Consider the following 24723-nt stretch of genomic DNA (forward strand, 5'->3'; position numbering starts at 1 on the left):
TGTTCTAATCGCTTTGCATGGTTGCAAATAATTGTTTCTCTTTCAGGTGAATGTTTATTTGTTTTGAAATATTTGTATATCCCTTACAGCGACCCCATTATACAAATCTGCGCCTACAAAAGCTTAATAATGCAAAAATGACATCACCGGGAGCAATAAAAATTATTCTGGGTTGTTCATTGATATGAAGATCGTCAAAGAATGTTTTCGCAAATGTTGGAGATCATCTTCCAGTTTAAAATGGCGGTTGAAACACAAGCATTAGATTCCAGTCCAGGAAAATTGAAAAAAGGACTAGCTTTAGCTTTATGTATTGATTGTTTTACACCATACCATACATAATTTAACAATTTCAATAAAAATAAATATTTTCTACTCTTGAATACCTAATTTTGAGGTATATTTACTGCTAGGATATATCTATCCCATAATTAAACTACTGGAGGGACATGTGTCCCAAATCATTTTTTCAAAAACCATATTTTATAAAAATCTGAAATTATGTAAACATGTTGCTTTACATGTTTACAGCACATTCAGTTCAATTATACAGAAATATCTTCACTGGCCAAAAGACGTATTGAAAGGGTTAACTCAAATCTATTTGTTGACTGGCCGAGACATTTTCAAAAGCACGTCAATTACAACATTGACAAGAAAATTTTGTTTCTGCCTGAAGGGTGTGTCCATAGCAAGAATTTGCAGGTTTGTGAGTTTTCTAGGAACAACGGAATGTGATGTATTACTTCAACTGCCTGGCCATACGATCCACCGTTTGCAGCCTCTGGACGTGGCATTTTTTGGTCCTCTAAAGACATATTTTTCTCAAGCGCTGGAAACATTCCTTGGGTTAGAGAAAGGTGATAAAATACATAGACTGTTGGAGTGCCTTCTGCGCTACCAGAATTTGGCTTGTGAACAGGCATGTCCTTACAAATGACCAATTTTTAGCAGACCTTTTGAAACTTACTGACAGCGATGAATGATAACAAGCGATTTAAGGGAGTCCTTGAGGAACTATCGCCGCGAGCAAATAAAACTCCAAATCCAGATGGCCCTTCGTCTTCTCGCGCTGCACCAATAGCCCATAAAGCAGTGGAAATATCCAGCAGCCCTCATAAGGCGGAATTAAATGAAAAATTAAAATATCTTCACCTAACTTTAACAAAATGCAGAATCACAAAATAGAAACTGTAATTAGTATTTTATACGAACAAATGAAGGAATACGAGATGATGTAGTGTTTGAAACGCTCCACTTGGATTCAATTTTCGGCTTGTTTCTACAACTTGTGGTGAATCTGTACCCATCCGTAACTAAAAGGAACTCGCCTGTCTTCAGCCAGCCATTGGACGACCCGAAGATTCATTGGACAACTTCGATTTCGACTGAAATTCGTCTTTTCGTCCCCCGAGCCAATTGAGGGTAAAGAACGTACTACTGTTAATCAAGCAAGTCGTTTAGTAGTTCCTTTTGCACCCTCCTTATTTCTAATTGTTTAATTGTTATGTCTTTATGTGTACTAGGACAGTTATTTAATCCATTGCAAAATACTCCAATCTGGAAATTGAAACGACCAACATAAAAATGACACATGAAAATGCCGCAATTATCCAAATTACTGATAACCAATTAGAACAATTTTGTAAAGTTATTGCAATTAACGATGATGGAGAAGCGTCCCTCGGTGACTTTATTATCGCCGTGGACAAAATTGTCGAACTTTTCCATGGCACGTTTGCAATGTGTTCAAATATACAAATACACACCTTTAAGTATTAAATAAAATTGGCGGACCTATCGAGACTTATTAATATATGCAAAACTTTAGAAGAATGTCGGGTTGTTCGAAGTTCTAGATTGAAGAAGCTTTTATAGAACCTTAAGAGACTCCAAATTGGAAAAGAATGAAACATACCGCACAGTTCAGTCTCAAATTCTCTAATCTACCCCAATACCCCAAAATTATAATTAAATCTACCTGGACATTCAAAAATCGACAATTTTTTGGACCATCAGAAAACAAAAATTCTTTCCAGAATAAATCTAATTTTTCGACATCAATCTCAGTCCAAACTGCCAAATACTCTGATCCAAATTTTAGACCAAGTCCGATGGCCACTCAAACTATCAATCTTTCCAATAATAATTATAGGCTGCATCCTTATTTTATACTAATTATTATTTTTAAAAAACATTTACAGTCCTTAATAGGACATTTACCGATAATCAAAATTTAAAAAAACCAATATTCCAATTTTAAATTTCATATAATCCCTTGGTACGATCAAGTCATGTCAACAAATTTATTCGGACCGGAGGAGACAACAAATGGACCTATACCAGGAATGACGAACCAATGGCACGCGTGCCACAAGTGGCACCTTTATTTAAAGATGCGCATTCGGTAAAATTATGAAATATGAACAAAAATCACATTAAAAGCAATTGCTTTTATTTGTTTATTTAATTATATTTACGTACAGTTTCACCACGCTAACATTTCGAATGAAATTTTATTGTGACACGTTACCTATTTAAAAAAGAATTTTTATGACTTTGTGGAATGGACATCAAAAAAGGTTCGCCATTTCTAGCCTATACTATAGCAGGAAATGCAAAAGTAATTACACTTTGTTTAGCAAAGAACGGAACCTAAAACTAATTATGAGCAGTAGGAAATCTTTGAAATGGATTCCCCACCGTTAAGCAAGAACTTATACGCTAGAATAATAGGTCATACATTATTAGCCCATGAGGAAGTAAAAACTCTAACGTTTCCAAAGTGAAATCGAAAAGAAACTTCGAAGTCAGTAATAAACATACTAAATAGGATAAAAAAGGTAAAATTACTATACACAAGAAAATTTATATATTTTAACCTCTTCAGAGATACTGATACATGTGTACATTTAAATAAATGCTGAGACTATAACTTTGTATTTGGATTATTTGGAAGCCAGTTTCTGCATAGAATATTTATGCATATGCTCTTCCGACGTGAGGTACGATCAAACCACGTCAATTGGTTCCTTACAAGGAACCTACATACGACTGGTGCGATCCGCCCTAGGAAATCCATAGTATATTGGTAAAGTGCAAGTCCGTTTCGAATACAATCAACCACCCCAACCCGGAGGTTACCAGTCTTCACGACATTCTACCCCACGGTACCGATACATACAAAAGACTATGTCTTTTGGTTCTCGAACCCCATCTATGAGCGTCGACTGTGACATATTTCCTAATTAGTAGTTCATCAACTAAAATACCGAAGCTACGGCCTTTTTACTGTGACTTCGGTCTGCAATTCCGCATGGTTATGATCTTAGGATCGGTACCCGGAGAGTGGTGTTTAGTCCATGAGAAACGGACACTAGCCTCCAAATTCCAGCTTCAGGAGTGCGATTAGTAAGATTTTCCATTCTCTCATCCAAAAACAAAAAAAGGCCAGTTTCTTTGAGTGTGTATAGTCTGGCACGTATGTCTGGCACGAGTATGTAAAACAAAATATTGCTACATATAAAATATTTACGTATTTTGTTTTCAACAACATAAAATTAGATAAGTTTGTAGCAATATATTCTTTATGAAACTAAGTAATCACAGTATTAGATTTATTAGTAACACTAGGCAAAATATGCAGATTAGCATGTGTACATATTTGTCCATTATTACATTTTATTTATATTTGCTTATGATTTTCTCTGAAATAATTTGCATTTACAATGGCTGAAAACCTCCATACAATGCCTTGTGGTGGAAAGTCTCTTCAAAAGAGAGGTCGAAGATTATATTCCGTAACAACTTCTTCAGATATATTACAATATTACGATGGGCAGATTACAATATTGTACACATGACACATATCGACTTTTGCCTATAAAGAACCCCAGGAGAAAGTTAGATGGGATAGGAAAACAAACAAGTATATTGAGAGCCCCAAGGTGTAGTTCAGTATAATAGGTTTATGGGTGGAGTTAATTTATCAGCTAGGATGATGTTATTAAAAACAAAAAACATTTTTGAGAATTGTTTTTCATTTTTTGAATGTCTCAATTATAAATGCTTGGATCCTATATAGGCAAAAAAAGGAATAAATATTCCTTTACTTAAATTCAGAGCTTCAGTTGATATAACTATAACTAAGCAAACCCAAGAAACCTTACAGACCATCACTCAATTCCTCCCACACATTTGTATCGAAAAAGACTAAGTCATGGACTCGGGTTGTACCAGAAGTTCGATCAGATGGGATAGGTCATATCCTACTAAAATCAACGTGCCAAATCCTCCAAGATGTCATTCTAGAAATTATGTTCGAAGAACAAGATACAAGAGTGGAAAATGCTTTGAAAATGGAATCATTCCTTGAAAAGTAAACAGAATCACTATTTGTAGACAAGCGTTGCCAAATTGATTTTTTAATTTTAATGCTTATAAATTTAAAAAAAAAACTGAAAATTTTGTTTTAGAATTAATTTTTGTTGTAATAAAAAAATATTTACACTTATAATAAAAGAATTTTTTTCTAGAAAAGACCTCCTGAATCCTTGTTAAGGTAGATAAAAAATATTTTAAATTCAACCGACACATAAGAGATAAATAAACCATAACAATTGTAACGGATAACCTTTAACAATTAAATTTTAAACTAAATTCTGCCTTTAGATACTTGTTATGATTGTCAATTCATCAACTCCAATGTTCAAAGAGCAGTAGGTTATAAACCTTAGTTGAGACAATTGAACATGTACACAAGTGGATATATACTGTATAATTACATTATTACAAATTACATACTAAACACATAAAATTACTTATGAAAGTCCACAACTGGGGCAGCAACTCTCATTTATGTCTATATCTAAATGAATATAGAGTTTATTAATGTTCTAAGAGGTCGAACTCAAGATCTCCCAATTATTTTGGTGTGCTAGTAAATTGATACAATCCATTGGTTCGAGTGGCTGAAGAAATTAAGACTCGATGAGTGCTTTCCGAATAAGTGATCCTAATACCTAAAACATAAAAAGTTTTAAATTTCTTTGTTATTGTGATAACCACGAGTCAATGACAATCTCAAATATCATGTTTAAAGAGGAAGTGACTGTAGGGAGTCTCCTAATTCTCAATTCAAAAATGGTGTATAAAAAATTCATATTAAAAATAAAATAATAAATTTGATTTTTTTCAAATTTACTAAAACAACAAAATAAAATCAAAATAAAACACATTGAAAACTTTACCGTTTAGTTCTTGGTAACTTGACTTAATTTGATACAATATTTTAAATGACAAAATATTAATTTAGACATTTTCACTTTTATTTAGTATTTTTGAAACTAACAACTTAAGAATTCACAGAAAATGATTAATATACCTTTTTAAATAAATATACTTGAGAATTTATAGAAAATGTTTAAAAATTATTTTGAAAGGTAAAATTTAAAAGACAAATAGAAAAATTTAAATTTATTTATTTTAGTGTTAATTAATATTTTTATTTTTGAAGTAACTTAACTATTAATATAAATTTATTATATTTATTATATATTTATTAGGGGGGTTAATATATTTTTTAAATTAAATTAACTGTTAATAAAAAAGCTTAAAATATATATTTAAAAGTAAAATTTGCAATGAATAAGAAAAATATCAATTTATTCACATTCTATTATTTTTTAATTAATAGGAAGGAGATAAAGGAATGTTTATGAGTAAAGGTAAAACATAATTTACCTGCTATATCTTAGCTATAGATTATTTAAATAAAACATACTGAAAATAAAATGTGTTTAAATACCTTAAGAACAAGCGATAAAATTTTATATTAATTTAAAAAATGTAACAAAATCAATTAATTATTTAAACAAGAATTATTAAATTTCATTGAATAAATAATGTTTAAATTAAGACAAATTTTACTTTGTAATTTTACAATTTTAAGTTAACAATCATTAAAAATCTTCAAATTACTTGAAATTTGTTAAAAACATACATTACACGAAACTTGAAATTCAGTAAGAAAATTTTAAATTAGTCAACTTTTCAACCTCAACTACCAAAATAAAGACAAAAATGAATCAAAATCAATTAAAACAAAATAAACAAAAATCATCAATTTCAGCAAATAATGTTTGAAACTAAACAAATTTGAAATTTTACAATTTTAATCCAAAAATCACTACAAGAACATTCAAATTCTTTGAATATACCTTTAAGTTTATTAAAATGCTTTAAAATTTGATATTCATAAAGTGAAAATATAACACATTAACAGATTATATAAACAAAATTCATCAAATGTCATCAAATATGGTTTGAAACTAGTACAAACTTGAAAATTATGTTGGGTAATTTGAGAATTTTAAACTAAAAGTTACTGAAAGAACTTTTTAGAAAAATGTTAAATTCAATTATTCTGTTTGAAATAAAAAACTTGAACATATTTTGTTGAGTGGAGTCTGCAGAAAAGGATATCAAAATGTGATATGTGGCAATTAACCTTTTAAAAAAAATTACCCTCGGAGCAAATTCTCCTCTAATTAATATGGAAATAATTATGACAGTTAAAATAACTGTATACTTAAAAGGGATACACAATTTCTTGTAATAAATTTAACTAAAACAGTGCCACTACATATTTCCAATACAACAATTTTTGTTCTATTTAAATTATAATCAATTTAAATGAATTAAAATTATTTCAAATATTAAAAAAATCAAATTAATACAAAATTATAAATTTTAAAAATCAAAACATAAAAAATTAAAAATAATCAGTTAAATTGCATTTTTAAAAACACACAATCAGCATAATAATAAGCAAAAATAAGTTCATGGTAAATGTAAATCTAACCTTTTAGAGTTGCGTTTCTGATTCATTTAATTTCTTAATCCAATGCTAAAAACAAAAATCAATATTAATTATTTATTTAATAGATAAATTAAAGAATATATTATAATTTATATAGTCATTTATTTTGTCTTATTTAAATGACTAAAAATAATTACTCATTTAACATATTTATACACAGCACTTATACCCACAAGATTAAATTTTAAAATTGTTGAACTATAAATCCAATATCTTTATTTCCATCTATTGTTCAAATATTACTCAATATTTATTTCTACAATACAAATCTGGACGGTTATAATTGCGCTTTATAAAACACACATAAAAAAAATAAGTTAATAGTAAATGTGATACTGACCTTTTATATCATTTAATTTTCTCCCCTTGTAAAATTTCATATGTCCTAAGAAACTTACAACTGGTTAAGTTAAAAAATATAGTATAATGTAACTTATTGAGAGAGAAAAATATTGTAGATTGATACCAATTGTGACAACATTTAAAAAAGAAAAGACACCTTGGAGGTAACTTGTGATAACTGATCATATTTAAATAACCAAAAATAATTGCCCAGCATACATATTTATACTACTAAACACATACACAACAATTTTGAACAGTTAAAATTTGTAAGATAACCTTTGATACAAAAAGATTAAATTTAAAATTTATATGACTACATGTCTAACATTTACTTATCCGTATATTAATGAAAACTTATATTTTTACAATACAAAACTGAACACTTGTAAATGTGCTTTTAAAAACACAATCGGTATACTATGCAAAATTTGATTTTAGTAAATGTGTGTGGCCTTTTATATTTACATTTCTGATCCATTCATTTCAGCATTTCATGCTGTATTAATTTCTCATTTGTCGTAAGGAACTTTTAATTTGGTGGGAAGCTTTTTAGTTTTGTGGCTAAATGCTGAAAACCAAAAATTAATATTAGTTATTAAATTTATTAAAATAATTTTATATAATAGTTAATTATACGTTAAACTATATGTTCAATATTTACTTATCTACATACTAATGAAAATTTATATTTTGCAATACATAACTGAACGATTGTAATATTATACTTAGAAACACACAATCGGTATCATACAAAGCAAAATTACTTTACAGTTAATGTGAGGCTGGCCTATTATATTTACGTTTCTGATTCATTTCTTTTCCTTTCTTCCTAAAATTTCATGACAGTGTAACTTCTTATTTATCTTAAGAAACTTACAACCAGTGGAAAGTTTCTTCGTTTCTTGCGCCGTTGCTAAAATTAAAAATTCAGTATTGGTTATTGAATATAATAATATAGTTGTCATTAAAAGCACCTTATAGTTTATATACTTGAATAACTGAACAAAGAATAACCAAACAACCCAAAACACCTTATATCTTCCCTGATGTGCACACCGCGAAGATGACAAAGAGTTGCGGGTTGCAAACTGGACGCATAATAATATTGTTAACAATATAATTTTATCCACTCTATAAAATTTAAAAATTATTTAAATTTTGCAATTTTTTATAATTTATATAGTAACCTAATGTGTGAGAAAAATATTGTATATTGCCAATTAAGTCGGCATTCATTACAAAAAAGTCGTCTTGAAAATAACTTGTGAAAACTTGTGAATATTTGTTCAGAGCACACACAAACATTTATAAACAGTTAAAATTTGTCTAAATTGTCTAGATGTTTTTTTATAGAATTTTTGCAATCCCGTTGTAATTGATCTTAAGTGGAATGTAACATAAAAACTTATATTTTATATGCATAAAATATAAAGTAGCATTACATCCCAAAGAATGCTTTTCTAATTATCATGTATATTTTTTATAAAATAAAATCGTTGTTCAAAGACCTATCGATCTTTTAAAAAAACGCCTTTATTTACATAACAAATATTTCAATTTGAATCTTAAACACATTCTGTGATATTTTAACGATGAATTCAGCAATTGAAAATATATAAAAATTGATTGAAAATATATAAAAATTGAATTATTGATATTTACAATCAAAATTCATAACGAATTAAAAATATTAATTCTACAGCATGATATTAAAATAATATTCATAATAATGAACTATTTTAATTAACAAGAAGAAAGAGTAGGTGAATACGTTTTACAAATCGACACGTGTATTCTTTTTTGTTGATTTTCATTTTTATTTATTTATTTTGATATAGTATCTGTGGATCAAAATTAATGTCTCTTACTTTGTTCTACTGAACATTTCTGTTTTTGATGGGATGAACTCTAGATTAGGGGAGATGACGTATCGTATTACATGTAACGGATTTGCAAAAAAACACAGACGGACACCAACATGAAACAACAATATGGAGTAAATTTGATAAAGGATTTTTATTGGATTAAAAGCCATTAAGAGCGACAACGTTATCTGGAAGAATAACCAATTCAGCGAAATCAAGATCTAGTGTTGTAGTAGAAAAAAAAAATAATTTTCCAAAGTGTACACAATTCTTTCTTAAAGAACAATTTATAATAGTTGCAACTTCCGTCTCTTGTGAGAAATTATCATAAATCGATGTATTAAAATATCGACAAATCTTACTATGGTACTATAAAACCAAATATAACTTGTTTGAATAGTGGACAATATCTAATGGGACTAGTTTAAACGAGAAATGATTTTAAGTACTAAAAGACAACAGTTAATCATGGTGGTGGAAAACTGGGATGTTTTTCGAGTTACGTCCGCTGACTAGGCATTTTACCCTGGACAACCGGACGTACCGAACTTACGTCGAACCCGGCAGCAGTAATACCGGCACTTGCCTTTTAGTTGTTAAACTGTAACAATCTAATTGTAACCTACCAACTATTAGTGTAATAAATCAGTTAAAATATCTACTGAATTTTAATCACTCCAAACCAACATTCAAAACTTTCGGCATGTGGTACAGTTCACATTATACAAATTGAAGACAAAATTATTCGCAAGTCATGTCAAGTACAAAATGTGTAACATTAAGTACACAAAGAATCTCGCTTTTTCAATGGAATGCATAAAATCTAAGTTAAATAACATAGAAAGTATTTTTCCTTCCATTTATGTGACATTAATATTAAGATTCCTACCGATTAAATATCACCTGTAGACTAAATATAACCCTTAATTATATTAAATTAATTATTTTTTATTTTAGTATATCATTAATTAAACGGAGAATTTATTTAATTAATATGTACGGTCAGCGACAGATCTGCAGTTACACTTCGAATTCAGAATGGCTTGTTTGTTACTGTACATTGTTACTGTTCCTCCTGATTTTGAGTTTAATATTTAAATGTGTGATCTTTTTATTTTTGATGTTTATAGAATGATTATATAATTTATTTATTAAATTAATTACCAACATTTTATATCATAATTAAAATTTCTTTTAAAATAAATATATCAGAAATAGGACTACAATTAGATGCAATTATACAAATTAAACAATTATGACTATAACTGTAAAACAATCGTATACATTAATATCAGATTCAAAATGCACAGTATTCTTAATTTGTCAAAAAATAATCTTGCGAGTCTATTGTAACAATACATCTGAAAACGTTTATTTACTTTTGTCACATTTGAACACTTGTACAGTTTTTAATGCTCTCCCTTCAATTCCCACACACTCACTGCAAGCAAATTAGCCTCGAGGGTGTAACAACAGATCTGTCGTTGACTGTACATATATGAATTGTAAACATTTGAACACATTTATAAATTGAAAAATGAATGCACACAAACCACAAATAATTTAACGTGTAGTTTTAATTGCATTAGGGTCTTATTAAAAACCGTCAGTTTAATTGAAATTTCTTAAACTACAACATAAAAAGTAAAAAATTATTAATCTTATAAATATTCAGATTTTTTACTGGAAGTATAAACTAAAACAGTCAATATACAAAATTGTCTGATTTACGTTTTAGGTTAGTAATATACATGTTAAGAATATGATAAAGTGGATTCAACTAACCTTAAAACAGTGTTGGATTAGATTCTTACCGACCAATTGCTTAGAATTCGGTTTATCCAACGATCCATCAACAACCATGAAACAATCTAAACTGAGCGAACGCAATTTTGTGGGGGGTCTTGATGAAGATTGTTGTCAATATTAAGATTTCTGCGCATATAGAAACTGACTTCCCGCGGCCACCGAAACGAACCAACTGATGTCGCTTTTTCGACGCGCGACAAAGGGACTTAATTATTTGGCTTGTGAGTGTTGCCGTGTTTTTTGCCGCAATATTTAGTTGAAAGCCTGTAAACATCTTAGCGTAGAGAATTCATGAATAACTACGATTTTAAGAGCGGCGTTTACTAGAAAAGGAATCGCACTTTCGATCAGAAAAGAATGTAAAACAAAAAATAACCCGTAATGTGACGCCGCCACTAAATCAAAAGCCATTCAGTTCTAAAATGTTCGTGTGCAAAATTTTTTGCAAGGAACAGGACTCTACTACAGAGATCATAATTATAGCGAATTTACTGGTTGTAAATAAATTATGAAATTTATAATGTAATGAATTGAATTGAATTGAAATATATATATATATATATATATATATATATATATATATATATATATATATATATATATATTTATCCAACAGGCGTTGTTGGACCCGACATATCCAACAGACAACCTCAGACCCAGCATTTCTAATGGAAATTTTTGTGTATAAACAAAATAAAAATAACTCTTATGGGGCAAAAAGAGGGGAAAGAAAAAAACTTTTAAACTAATTTTATATATTAAATAATCGATACCAGACCCAGACAAGTGAACATACTTTTGAAGCCCGTTGTATAAAACCTAGGTACTTAACCGACGCTACCAATCCCGACAACGTTGCCACTTTTCAAGATTGATTGCATTTTAAAATTTTTACTTTTAAATGTCTAACAGTCTTATAGTGAATTTAAACATGAATGTTTAAATTTTTACAATAAGCAAATTAGCGAAAAATTAAAAAGTAACTTGAACTTGAAAATGAATGAATAATTGAAACTGAGATTGCTACTGAAACTAGAATATCTGACTCCTGCTCTTAGTCATCTTCAAATATTCTAGAAAGTGCTGATGAATATGTACCATCAGATACCTCAAACGACTCAGAAATCAAATATAAAAATGAAGAAATCTTGAAAAATATCTTGGAAGTTGGACATTTTTCAAGACATTTATTTAGATTGCATAAAGAAGAAGAAATTGTGCAGAAAATTTTAAATATGCCCGTTAACAGTCAAGATAGAAGATTGGCTATAATTTCATTAAGAAAAAAGGGAAAGGGAAGTAGTAGTTTCTAACAAAATGCGAGAATTTGTAAGATTAAAATTAGCGTTACTAAAATTTACCACAATTAAAAATCTTATAGATGCTTCAAAGCCTGAAACGTACCCAAATATTCTAGCCTCTTGCAAAATTATAAGCGGCTTCTATGCAGTAAATCAAACATTTCAAGCTTTTTCTCTTTCACTTCATATAATAGCCGATGAATTGTATAAAAAATTAAAAGAAAACGAAAGTATTTGCTACAATTATAAAATACTAGAAGAAAGTACTTTGTGCATGGTTCTAGTTTTTAATCGAAAATGTATTGCTGTAGTTCAATTTTTGGATATATTAACTTATGGAAAACATAATATTACTATTAACCAGAAAGAATGTTTAAGTACACTTTCAGAATTTGAAAAAACTATATCTTTGGAAAAGGCAGTAAGCCCGTGCCGATATTATTCACAAAACGTATGCAATCCTATATTGATATATCACTTGAAATTAGAAAGACCACCGATATAGTTCCCAATACAAATAAACAGGTTTTTGCAAGGCCAGGTTCCAAAGATAAATGGATGAACGGATCAGCAATTATTAGAAAGTTAGCACAAAAATCTGGAGCTAAAAATCCAGAACTTTTGACTAGTACCAGATTTATAAAGCAAATTGCAACAATACCTCAATTGGTAAATTTTGAACACAATGAAACGGAACAGGTAGCAAGATTTATGGGACATACAGAGAAGACTCATAAGGAATTTTATAGGAAAATAATTAATAGTAATGAGAATATAAAAAATAATATATTAATTATATTATTTTTTATATTCTTATGATCTTTATTTTTCTTTTATTAAATTAACTATCGTTAATTGATAGTTTTTTATTATAGACTTTCAGAAGATACTTTCCGAACAGCCAAAGTGGCTAAGGTTTTATTAATGATTAATGCGGGGAACGGAGTTTTAGGCCTAGTTTTGAACTAACTGTATCTGAAAAAAATATATTATTTTAAAAATATATAATTTTTTGTAGAAAAAATATTGTACTTACTGTGTTTGTTTCAAAAACATAGTTAACTTATGTTTTATTTGTCTTGAAAACAAGTACTACTACCATTATTTTGTTTTCTATGCAATATTTATTAAATATGGAATTACTTATTTCCACAAATCTTCTAATATTTATTTTGAAATTTTCAAAAAATTTATCTCAAGTAAAGTATTTTATTAAAACATTTGCTCTTTTAGAAAAATTGATCTTAATTATCTGTTATCTATTATAATCTCTTCAATTTAAAAATTTGTAACAATTTTAAATCGATTATTTTAAATTAATTTCCGACATATATACGGGTTTTATTGTCACCACTTGCACAAATATATGTAACGGCGGAAAAACCTGTTCTTCGTATCCACAATATACATGCTTCATCGGTTCCCTATTTTTTAGTTTTGTTGATATAGTGACAATAATTGAAGAACTATTAAATACCTGGGGCAAACCTTAAAGGTGTTGATACAACTTATAGCAAGTTACCTTGTGACTTATTACAATGTCTACTAATATTTAGCAATCATCTAAAGTAAAATTGTTTCAAATTTCTTGGAGACGAGCACGTATTTGTTAAAATCAAATTATTCTATCAAACAGACAATTTAAATCTAAACATATCTGAAAATATTTAAAAAATAGTCTAATAACAACACCAACAATCGCATTTGTGAATGATTAGACTAACTTTACTAAAAGAGAGCTCGTAGTATTTCAAACATTGTTTTCGTTCAAATGACTTTTGTCATTACAAATGTTTGTAATATTTTGTTATGTTGTGGACTACATATTTTAATAAATAAATTTATAATAAATAATAAATAACAATAATAATAAAATTTATAAATTAGAAATATTGTTAAAGATACAAATTCGGGTATTTTATATATATATATATCTTATATATAAAATTCTCGTGTCACAGTTTTCGTTCCCATACTCCTCCGAAACGGCTTGACCGATTCTCATGAAATTTTGTGAGCGTATTGAGTAGGTCTGAGAATCGGCCAACATCTATTTTTCATTCCCCTAAATGTTAGGGGTAGTCCACCCCTAAATTTTTTTTTTTTTTTTTATTTTTTAGACAGTTGTCAAGATTGTCAATGAGTTACGAGTTACGAACCGAAACTGATCAATGTCAATCAATAACTGTCATATTAACTATTAATCATATTTTATCAATAATAATAAAATTATCAATTTTGAGTGTATTTTGCACGATTAGTTAATCAAGTGATTTTTATATCCTCAAAAGTACTCAACACGTGGCACGAGCTTCCAATAACAACGGCTTTTGTGTTGTAAGTATACTTTTTTTTTTGTTTATATCAAAAATGTTGTTGATCTTATAAAAATGTAATTTTAATTTAATTTTGTTAAAAAAATGTTATTGAACAATTAAGATTTTCATAGTTACCGAAAATTTGAATCAATTATTATGAATGTTTATTTTGAAATGTCAATGGAAATATTGGTTGTATGAAAAAATTATAAGAGACAATGTTTTCGTAAAATTTAATTTTTTACTTTTCTTTGAAAAATTTTTCCATAAAACTTATATTTTTGTTATAATTTCATAAATTCAAACTAATCATTTCAAAACTGCGGCAAAAATCCTGGCCCTAATTATACTTTTAACATTTTTCATAAATAAGTAATTTCATTAATTCTATTTATGTGTGTTTTGTACAGTGAGCAATGCCAACAAAACGCAAAGGGGCTGATTTGAGCCGTAATACAAGTAAATCTCGAAACTTGCGAAATAGAAGATCCGAAATAACCGAAGAACAAATCTATCAACAAAATACTGATGCACGTGTCAGAATGGCGCAATTGCATCAAATAGAGCCAGAAGACACACGAGCTGAACGCAATGAAGTCAGAAGATTAGACCAACGACAATCACGCCGTTTCACAGTGAATAGACGCAGAACAAATGACCAACAACGATAACAGGTACATCGAGCATTTATATCTGATTCATTCCTGCGTCTAGCATTCCAGTATGAGCCCGATATTGAATATTATGCTCATTCAAAAGTGGTAATTGGTGCTATGGACAAGGAATGTCCGCATTGTCATGCTCTGAAATTCAAAAATGAGCCAGCTGGGATGTGTTGCGCGTCAGGAAAAATGCAACTACCTGAAATTGAAATACCACCTGAACCATTGAACGGTTTACTTATCGGCACGGATCCAGATTCTAACGTGTTCCTGAAGTCAATTCGAACATTCAATTCATGCTTTTAAATGACATCGTTCGGAGCAACAGAAATAGTTCGAAATACTAATGCAAAAGGTCAACAATACAATTCTACATTCAAAATCAGAGGCCAAGTTTATCATAAAATGAGCTCACTGCTGCCAATGCCAAACGAACCACATAAATTCTTACAAATCTACTTTATGGACGGCGAGGATTCCGGAAGCGCACTTGCCAATCGCGTGAATGCACGTTGTGATTATAATAACCTTGATTCATTTTATGCCAGACGCATCGTCAGCGAGCTAGATGCTCTATTGAACGAGCACAACGAATTGTTGAAAATATTCAAATCACATATGCACCAATTACAAAGCGATAATCACGCTATTGTCATTAATCCTGATAAAACACCAGCTGGAGAGCATATTCGTAGATTCAATGCACCAGTTGTTGATGATGTTGCTGGAATCATGGTTGGCGATTGTACAGCTGCACGAGAAATTGTGATTCGTAGAAGAAATAATAATCTTCAGTTCATTACTGACACACATCGTTCATATGACGCTCTCCAATATCCGCTAATATTCTGGAAGGGACAAGACGGATATTGCATAAACATAAAACAGCGAGATCCCGTATCAGGTACTTCATTGATTATGAATTTGATCATTAATCATTTAACAAAACAATTAAACTATTGAACGTAATAAATTTAAATTAATTTTTATGAACAAATATTACCGAAGCTGAAACAAACAAGAACGTTAGCTCAAAGGATTATTATGCGTACCGATTAATGATTAGGCGTGGTCTGGACAACGTCATTCTACGATGTCGTGAGCTTTGTCAACAATTCATGGTCGACATGTACGCGAAGATTGAGAACGAACGATTACGATACTTACGATATAATCAACTAAAGCTGCGCGCCGAAGAGTACATTCATTTGCGAGACGCTATCAACAACAACGCCGACGTCGCCGAAATTGGTAACCATGTCATTTTACCATCATAGTACGTAGGAAGTCCACGTCATATGCAAGAATATATACAGGATGCTCTGACAGTCGTGCGCGAATATGGACGACCATGTTTATTTATCACGTTCACATGTAATCCAAAATGGCCAGAGATTGCATCTTTGCTACTGCCTGGCCAAAATGCAATACATCGCCATGACATTACAGCACGTGCGTTCAGACAAAAGTTGAAGTCTTTAATAAGTTCCATTACTAAATTACATGTATTCGGTACCACACGTTGCTGGCTCTATTCGGTTGAGTGGCAAAAGCGAGGATTACCTCATGCACACATTTTGGTATGGTTAATTGACAAAATCCGTCCTAAAGAAATCGATAGTATCATTTCTGCGGAAATTCCAGATCCATCCACTGACCAACTGCTGTTTGATATTGTTACAACAAACATGATTCATGGTCCATGTGGTACTCTTAATAGTTCATCGCCTTGCATGGCAAATGGAAAATATACTAAAAATTTCCCTAAAGATTTTACCAATGATACGGTCACAAATGTCGACGGATACCCAATATATCGTCGAAGAAATCCTGATAATGGCGGACAATCATTTATTAAAAATATCATTAACACAGACATTGATAGTGACAATCGTTGGGTGGTGCCATATTCGCCTCTGCTGAGCAAGACATATAATGCTCATATTAATGTTGAGTTCTGCAATTCTGTGAAGAGCATCAAATACATTTGCAAGTATGTCCATAAAGGCAGTGATATGGCAGTAGAATATGGGGCACTTGAGACAGACAGCGTAGGTGTGACGTCACGACTCCCCCCTCCCCTCCGGCGCCAGTGGGGCACTTGAGACGAACAGCGTAGGAGTGACGTCACGACCCTGTCGGCATGTGCCGCCCATCTGTTTGGGTGGTTGCTGGCCTTTGTCGGCAAGTAAGCACGCGCCACCCCTCTGTTTGGGGCGGTTTGTAGCCTTTGTCGGCATGTGGGCACGCGCCACTCATCTGTTTGTGATGGTTTATAGCCTTTGTCGGTATGTGGGCAAGCGCCACCCTTGTCGTGGGCCACCTCAGACCAAAAGCGTAGGTGTGACGTCACGAGTGTATGATATGCGCACCTTTCGTGGGCCACTTCAGACCAAAAGCGAAGGAAGACGCGTATGCGCGCATTTGTTTATTTTTACCTGTTCGTGGGCCACTTCAGACCAAAAGCGTAGAAGTGACGTCACGAGTGTATGAGTCGTGGGCCACCTCAGACCAAAAGCGTAGAAGTGACGAGTCCAAAAGCGAAGGAAGACGCGTATGCGCGCATTTGTTTATTTTTACCTGTTCGTGGGCCACTTCAGACCAAAAGCGCAGAAGTGACGTCACGAGTGTATGAGTCGTGGGCCACCTCAGGCCAAAAACGTAGGAAGACGCAAGAGTGAATGAAAATGCAATTAATTTATAATTATGATTTATTACATATTAAAAACAAAAACATATCAATAAGTTAACAATTTATTATTATTATTGTACATTTATATTACAATTTATTATTGTACATTTATATTACAATTTATTATTGTACATTTATATAACAATTTATTATACATTTTGTTATTTCGATACATGAAAAAGAGGTGAAAAAGTTCTTTCTTTCGTTGTTGCTTTCGAATCCCAGTCGTTGATTGGTGCAAATACCGTGTTTCTAAAGTAAACAGAAAACATACATATACAATATTAATTATTCAATGGTAATTTTTGTAGTGATACACCTTTTTTGTGACTGATTATTTGACTGAGGCTCATAAGTGTAGTTGTGGTGGCTGTGATGTAGGCTGAGTGTACAAGTCCGTTTCTCACCCGGTTGTACGCGTTGAATATATCAAAAACAAAATAGACAAATTGTATGTACCATATATATCTATATAATATTAATAATTCAAAGTTACCTTTTTTTTATATTATTATATTAATTTTTAATTTCCACTTAATTAGTTCCTAGGGACCTTGTATCCGAATGGCCGAGAACTGTTGTCATCCATGAAGAGTCTCTTTGTTGAATTCGTTCTGTATGTCTTTGTCTCCTCTTTGGTTACTACACGATGATCATTTGTCCGCACAAAGTTCATCGACGTCAAACGAATGGGATCTGTTTTTTCCAGAACCATTTGTTTAATTTTCTCAAAATTAATCAACTGAGAAACATACAGATGTTAAGGCGATCCCTTTCACCTTACAAACATGTTCGATACACTGCTTCGTCGTTGACCACACCGAGTATGCGTATTAACGTATTCGATGGGTTTATTCAACGTATTACAGGGTACTCGTCGTTGTTGCCGTCGTCGTTGTTGTTGTTGTTGTTGTCGCTGTACTTCACATCCTCCTCCTCCTCCTCCTCCTCCTCCTCTACTTCCATCGCCAGTTGATGAGCCCTTGTTTGATTGTTCCATAAGCGGCTTAATCACTTTTCTGTATTTCAGCGTATTCGTGCCTCTTATAGAGCCATTAGGTGCATAATTTCTTCGATGTACATTAGTACACTTTAAAATTTCTAAATACGCTTTTGTATCGTGTCTTGTAAAAAAAACGGGACTTTTTTTAAACAGCAACTCGTAAATGCCTTTTCGTCCGTCGTACGTTCGACCTCCAATTGTAAAACGATCCAGTTCGGTATCGAAATTAATTTCAGAATTTCCAATCAACCATCGCTCCGTTTCTACATCGTACTTTACACCGTACGTTTTATCGACCTCCCTATTTTTAGAGTCATTTAAATACAGGTCCAAGTATGAACGAGTCAAAGGAGTGTAGACGATAGTCGACATGTCGTTTGTGCTGTCATATGAACCATCACTGTTACTGTTCTTGGACAAAGTTGATTGTTCCGGATCGTAAAAAATTTCATCTTCAGATTCTAACTGTTTGGAAACGTCATCGTCGTCATCGTCGTCCATTTTCTTCAATTGTGGTGGGTCGCTGTACAACTTTTGCTGTGTTGTTGCTGGTGTGGTCTGTTTTGTAGAATTTTTAAATTTGGCCGTCAATTCAGTTAATGGTTTGGTGATTGGGGTAAATAGTTCACCCAACACTGCTTCACTATCCAATTTGTCTTGTTTAAGTAACTGGTATTTTTTTCGTATGTTGCGGGATAATTCATCGATTTTACGCATAACCTGAGTATTGTTTGACGACATTGTCACGACTGTTTCCGTTGTATGTTAAACTTACACTTTTATATATTGATCAAATCCTTTTCGGAAGCGTCCATTGTCCAGAGGAAAATCTTTAATAATCACTAAACAACCATAATTTTCCCTCCAACAGTCGCAGCACAATTCCTTGAATCGTTCGTACGCCATGTCGGGAGACACATGTTCGTTGTACACATACTTTAAATTTTTCTCGTCCTGTCGAAATAGCACAATTACATTGCTGTTGTCGCGAATGAGTTGCTTGGATACACTGGTGTATGTTTGTGCTACAAACATGGCATCGATATTCTTGTGTCTACACATGGAGTAATACTCGCGAATTTTATTCTGTTTTTCACATATAACATCGTCAAATATAAATACCGAATTGCATTTAGCTTCCGACGGTTCAATCAACTCATCCTTGTTACTAAACTGAAAATATTCTATTCCTTTGACACGATTTAAAACGGATTCGAGCAGTTTGTACTTTGGCTGATACAGAGTTTTTGAATATACGTAAATATTTTCAAAACGTACTCCGTTCGGATCGTAAATTAAAGCCAGTAATGCATTTGTTTTTCCACAATTTGAAGGTCCAATAAACAGAGCTCTGAATGAGTTGGGTAACAATTCACCATGCCTTCTGTTTTTACACCTGTTGCTGCTTCGTCATCAAGATAATCTAGATTTTCAATGGGTAACTTTTGACGCTGTTGTATGTACTGCGTGATTGGTTTGTCTTACACTGAAGCAGTTTAAAATTTTGACTAGGTATATAAGTATTTTACAAAGGAATAAAACAAAAAATAAATTTACAGCAAAAAAAAAATTTATTGTTATTTCTTGAGCAACTCTCTTATAATGCCTAACATTTCAATTGTACATATCAAAAGTTTATCGAAACTCTCTGGTTTACATAAAAATTGTAGACAGTGTGATGGATTTATTGCCTCTGAAGAATCGGACATCGAAGATAAGGACGGTGATGATGCGGTAATGTGTGAAGACAACTCAGCGTCTAAACCCATCAGTTGATTGCTTTCGTACACTGCACGGAATATGTAAAAACATTCACAAGTATCGGGTCCCTCGACAGTCGTTGGATTAGCCCAAATACATGATTCAAAATGTGTACCAGAAGATTCGGTGTAAATCTCGCGCACATTAACAACCTTCTCAATTTTATTTTTATACAGTTCAAGTCTATTGATTTTTTCCCGATCTATACACGTTTGAATAAATTCTTCAATTTTTTCTAAGGTGTACTTGATGATCGGTGACAGCGACGGCGCCGATGACGACGACGACGACGAAGAGCTCGGTACCGATGACATTTCGAAACTAAACGTTAAATATAGATGGTTAATTAATTTATAGAAATTCATTACAAATACGGAAATATGAAAATATAATTTAGGTGTAGGGTTTATGTGTTACGACTCTGTGTCGAACCGCTAATGATAAACTGCTCTGTCCCTATTTAGGATTGTTTATAATCATTAGGCAAACATTAAAATAGTTTTCTCACAAAATATTTTTGCCACCCAACATGTGGTTGCAATCTTATCAACCACAACAGGTTGAAGGGTGTTTACTGTGTAGAACCAATAATGATAAACTGCTCTGCCCTATTTAGGATTGTTTATAATCATTAGGCAAACATTAAAATAGTTTTCTCACAAAATATTTTTGCCACCCAACATGTGGTTGCAATCTTATCAACCACAACAGGTTGAAGGTTGTTTACTGTGTCGAACCAATAATGATAAACTGCTCTGCTCTATTTAGGATTGTTTATAATCATTAGGCAAACATTAAAATAGTTTTCTCACAAAATATTTTTCCCACCCAACATGTGGTTGCAATCTTATCAACCACAACAGGTTGAAGGGTGTTTACTGTGTCGAACCAATAATGATAAACTGCTCTGCCCTATTTAGGATTGTTTATAATCATTAGGCAAACATTAAAATAGTTTTCTCACAAAATATTTTTGCCACCCAACATGTGGTTGCAATCTTATCAACCACAACAGGTTGAAGGATGTTTACTGTGTCGAACTAATAATGATAAACTGCTCTGCCCTATTTAGGATTGTTTATAATCATTAGGCAAACATTAAAATAGTTTTCTCACAAAATAGTTTTCCCACCCAACATGTGGTTGCAATCTTATCAACCACAACAGGTTGAAGGGTGTTTACTGTGTCGAACCAATAATGATAAACTGCTCTGCCCTATTTAGGATTGTTTATAATCATTAGGCAAACATTAAAATAGTTTTCTCACAAAATATTTTTGCCACCCAACATGTGGTTGCAATCTTATCAACCACAACAGGTTGAAGGATGTTTACTGTGTCGAACTAATAATGATAAACTGCTCTGCCCTATTTAGGATTGTTTATAATCATTAGGCAAACATTAAAATAGTTTTCTCACAAAATATTTTTCCCACCCAACATGTGGTTGCAATCTTATCAACCACAACAGGTTGAAGGGTGTTTACTGTGTCGAACCAATAATGATAAACTGCTCTGCCCTATTTAGGATTGTTTATAATCATTAGGCAAACATTAAAATAGTTTTCTCACAAAATATTTTTGCCACCCAACATGTAGTTGCAATCTTATCAACCACAACAGTTTGAAGGATGTTTACGACCCTGTGTCGAATCGATAATGATAAACTGCTGTCATTTTTAGGATTTTTTTTATTATGATATTTTTACTACTCGTACACACAATTAATTTTACAATACATTTCTTGGTGTAATTATTCTAACTACAGGTTTATATTTTAAATTTCTAAATCTAAACGGATTTTCGAAAACATCCCGCCAGCAATTCATTGCAACAATACTTTCACATTCCTTGTTCTTGTTGATGTTGCTGTTGTTGTTGTTGTCCGCCGGTACGTCGACGTCGACAGACTTGTTGGATTCCATGTGTTTGCTAGTGTTGTGGACGTTGTGGTGTTTACACAATGAAATATTTTCTCGTTCTATTCACATTGTGATGCCGATATCCAACTTATATTTAAGTCACAGTGCGTACAATTTCACTTAGCGGTAGATACTCCAAAACACAATCGTGCACGATTACGCAATATGCCTTTGTTTTCTGGGGAAATGCGACACTCGATTCAATTTCCAATTTAACATCTATAGTACCCAGTTTCAGTGCTGTATTTCTTTTGGAGCAATCAATAACAAATATGGTATTATCCTTAAACGTTGAATAATCGAGTAGAGGTTGCTTTGCTTGGGATGCATCGTGTTTGAAATTGTTAAAAAACTGAGTATAGTTGTAATGTGATTCGGTATAACTGTGTTTGGCAAAATTCAAACCCTGTCGTTCAGCTGAATAATATTCACCGTTCAACACGACCCGTACTTCCGATGCGTTCATATTATCAAAGACGGTCGTATCAACCGAATCATTTTCTCTTTTGTCCGATTGAAAAGCAACAATTACAAATCGTGGACTCTCCACAGCTGTACATGTTTTCACACCCCAAATTTCCTTCGTTGATCCAGTTGTTAATTGTGGCAGTTCATGATATTCCCATCTTCTGAATGGTAAAAATATAGGTTTATCATTTTTTATCGAATCCAACAATTTTATTTTCAGCATGTCATTTGGAACAACAATGGGTGCTTTTAGACAAATGTTGGTCATTTTGATGATACCTGAGGTGGGTGCTGTATCTTTCAAGGATTTACACACAATAGCATCTAGATCGCTTCGAGCTCTGACCAATCTTAAGGTGTGTTTACCAAATTGAGCTAGTTTATAGTCGATAAATAGACCAAACAGATGATGCAGTGGTATTCTTAAAACAAACGTTGACTTGTTCTTGGTCGTAACTAGATTGTTTGGGTAACACCATCCTGCCGTACTCAAAATATTGCTATCCATTTGATTGTAACAAAGATATCCTCTAATTGTGGAGACGATTCCGGGTGTACGAACAGAGTCCACTTCTTTTCCGTTTAGTTCGTACGTGATATTGTCAAACATAAATGCACCAGCATTGTTGACCAGTGAAACTTCACCTTCACCACCATCTCTTCTCAGCTCCCCTTCAATCACAATTGCCGCCTCGTGCATCAGTACCCAGGAATCCCTCTGGTTTATGGAGATTTCAATAACGTCATTATTATTGAACGATTTTATGTATGGGTAATAGGTGCGAGTTTCCATTTTTTGAATTGTTTCGTCGTACCGTGGTTTGCGGTAGACCTCGAACACCTGATTGTACGACGACATTGTAACCCAGTGATTGTAAAAACAATACGTTGTCTAGAGTCAAACGTTGCTTCGGCCTGCGCTTCTGCTTCTGCTTCTGTTTCTTCTTTTGCTGTTGATAATTAAGCTGATTCACATACGATGACGGTTTTTCATATACTGATGGATTTGTACTGTTGTTGTCCGAATTATAGAAATCGAAAGTCAAACCCATTTTACGTGAGCTTTTTCAATTCCAATCGGATAATAATTTCCTCCCCTCGGAAATTAACAGGTTCAAAATTTTGATCCAAAATCTGCAGTGAAATGTTTGAAATTTGATTTCTGTTCACTACGGGGAGATAGATAATATGTCTTGGCGTTTCGTCAATCGCGTAGCCAGGGTTGCTGTCCAATGCAAATTCGTAGAGGGTGTGTGTCGGTCTGTCCTTGTAAAACGCACCCGTGGTAATGTTACAGTCGATATGTAATGTTTTCACCTTTACTATATCCACAGGTAAGTCGGATTCGTAAAGTGTTCCTGTTTCTAGAAGTTTTGCCGAAAAACCCAACAATTTCCCAACAGAAGACGGTGTGCTGAAGTCAATTGCAAGTGTTTCGCTATATATTTCGCACTTGAGGGTGTTATGGTTAGGTTTTATCGATAAAATCTTTCCTTCCGCTAACTCATCTTCAATGGAATCTTGAATAATTCTCTTTCGTAAATATTTTTCAATATCACTTATTTCATATGCACCCTCGGGGATTTCTATATATCCGATACGATTGGCTATGTTCCGGTAGTTAAACGTATTACAATTTGAATCAATATTCGGAATACTGTTGTACGAATGAAATCCAATTAAGGCGAGCCCGTACT

Source organism: Aethina tumida, chromosome 6 (genome assembly GCF_024364675.1).
Source record: "Aethina tumida isolate Nest 87 chromosome 6, icAetTumi1.1, whole genome shotgun sequence".
NCBI classification, from domain to species: Eukaryota; Metazoa; Arthropoda; class Insecta; order Coleoptera; family Nitidulidae; genus Aethina; species Aethina tumida.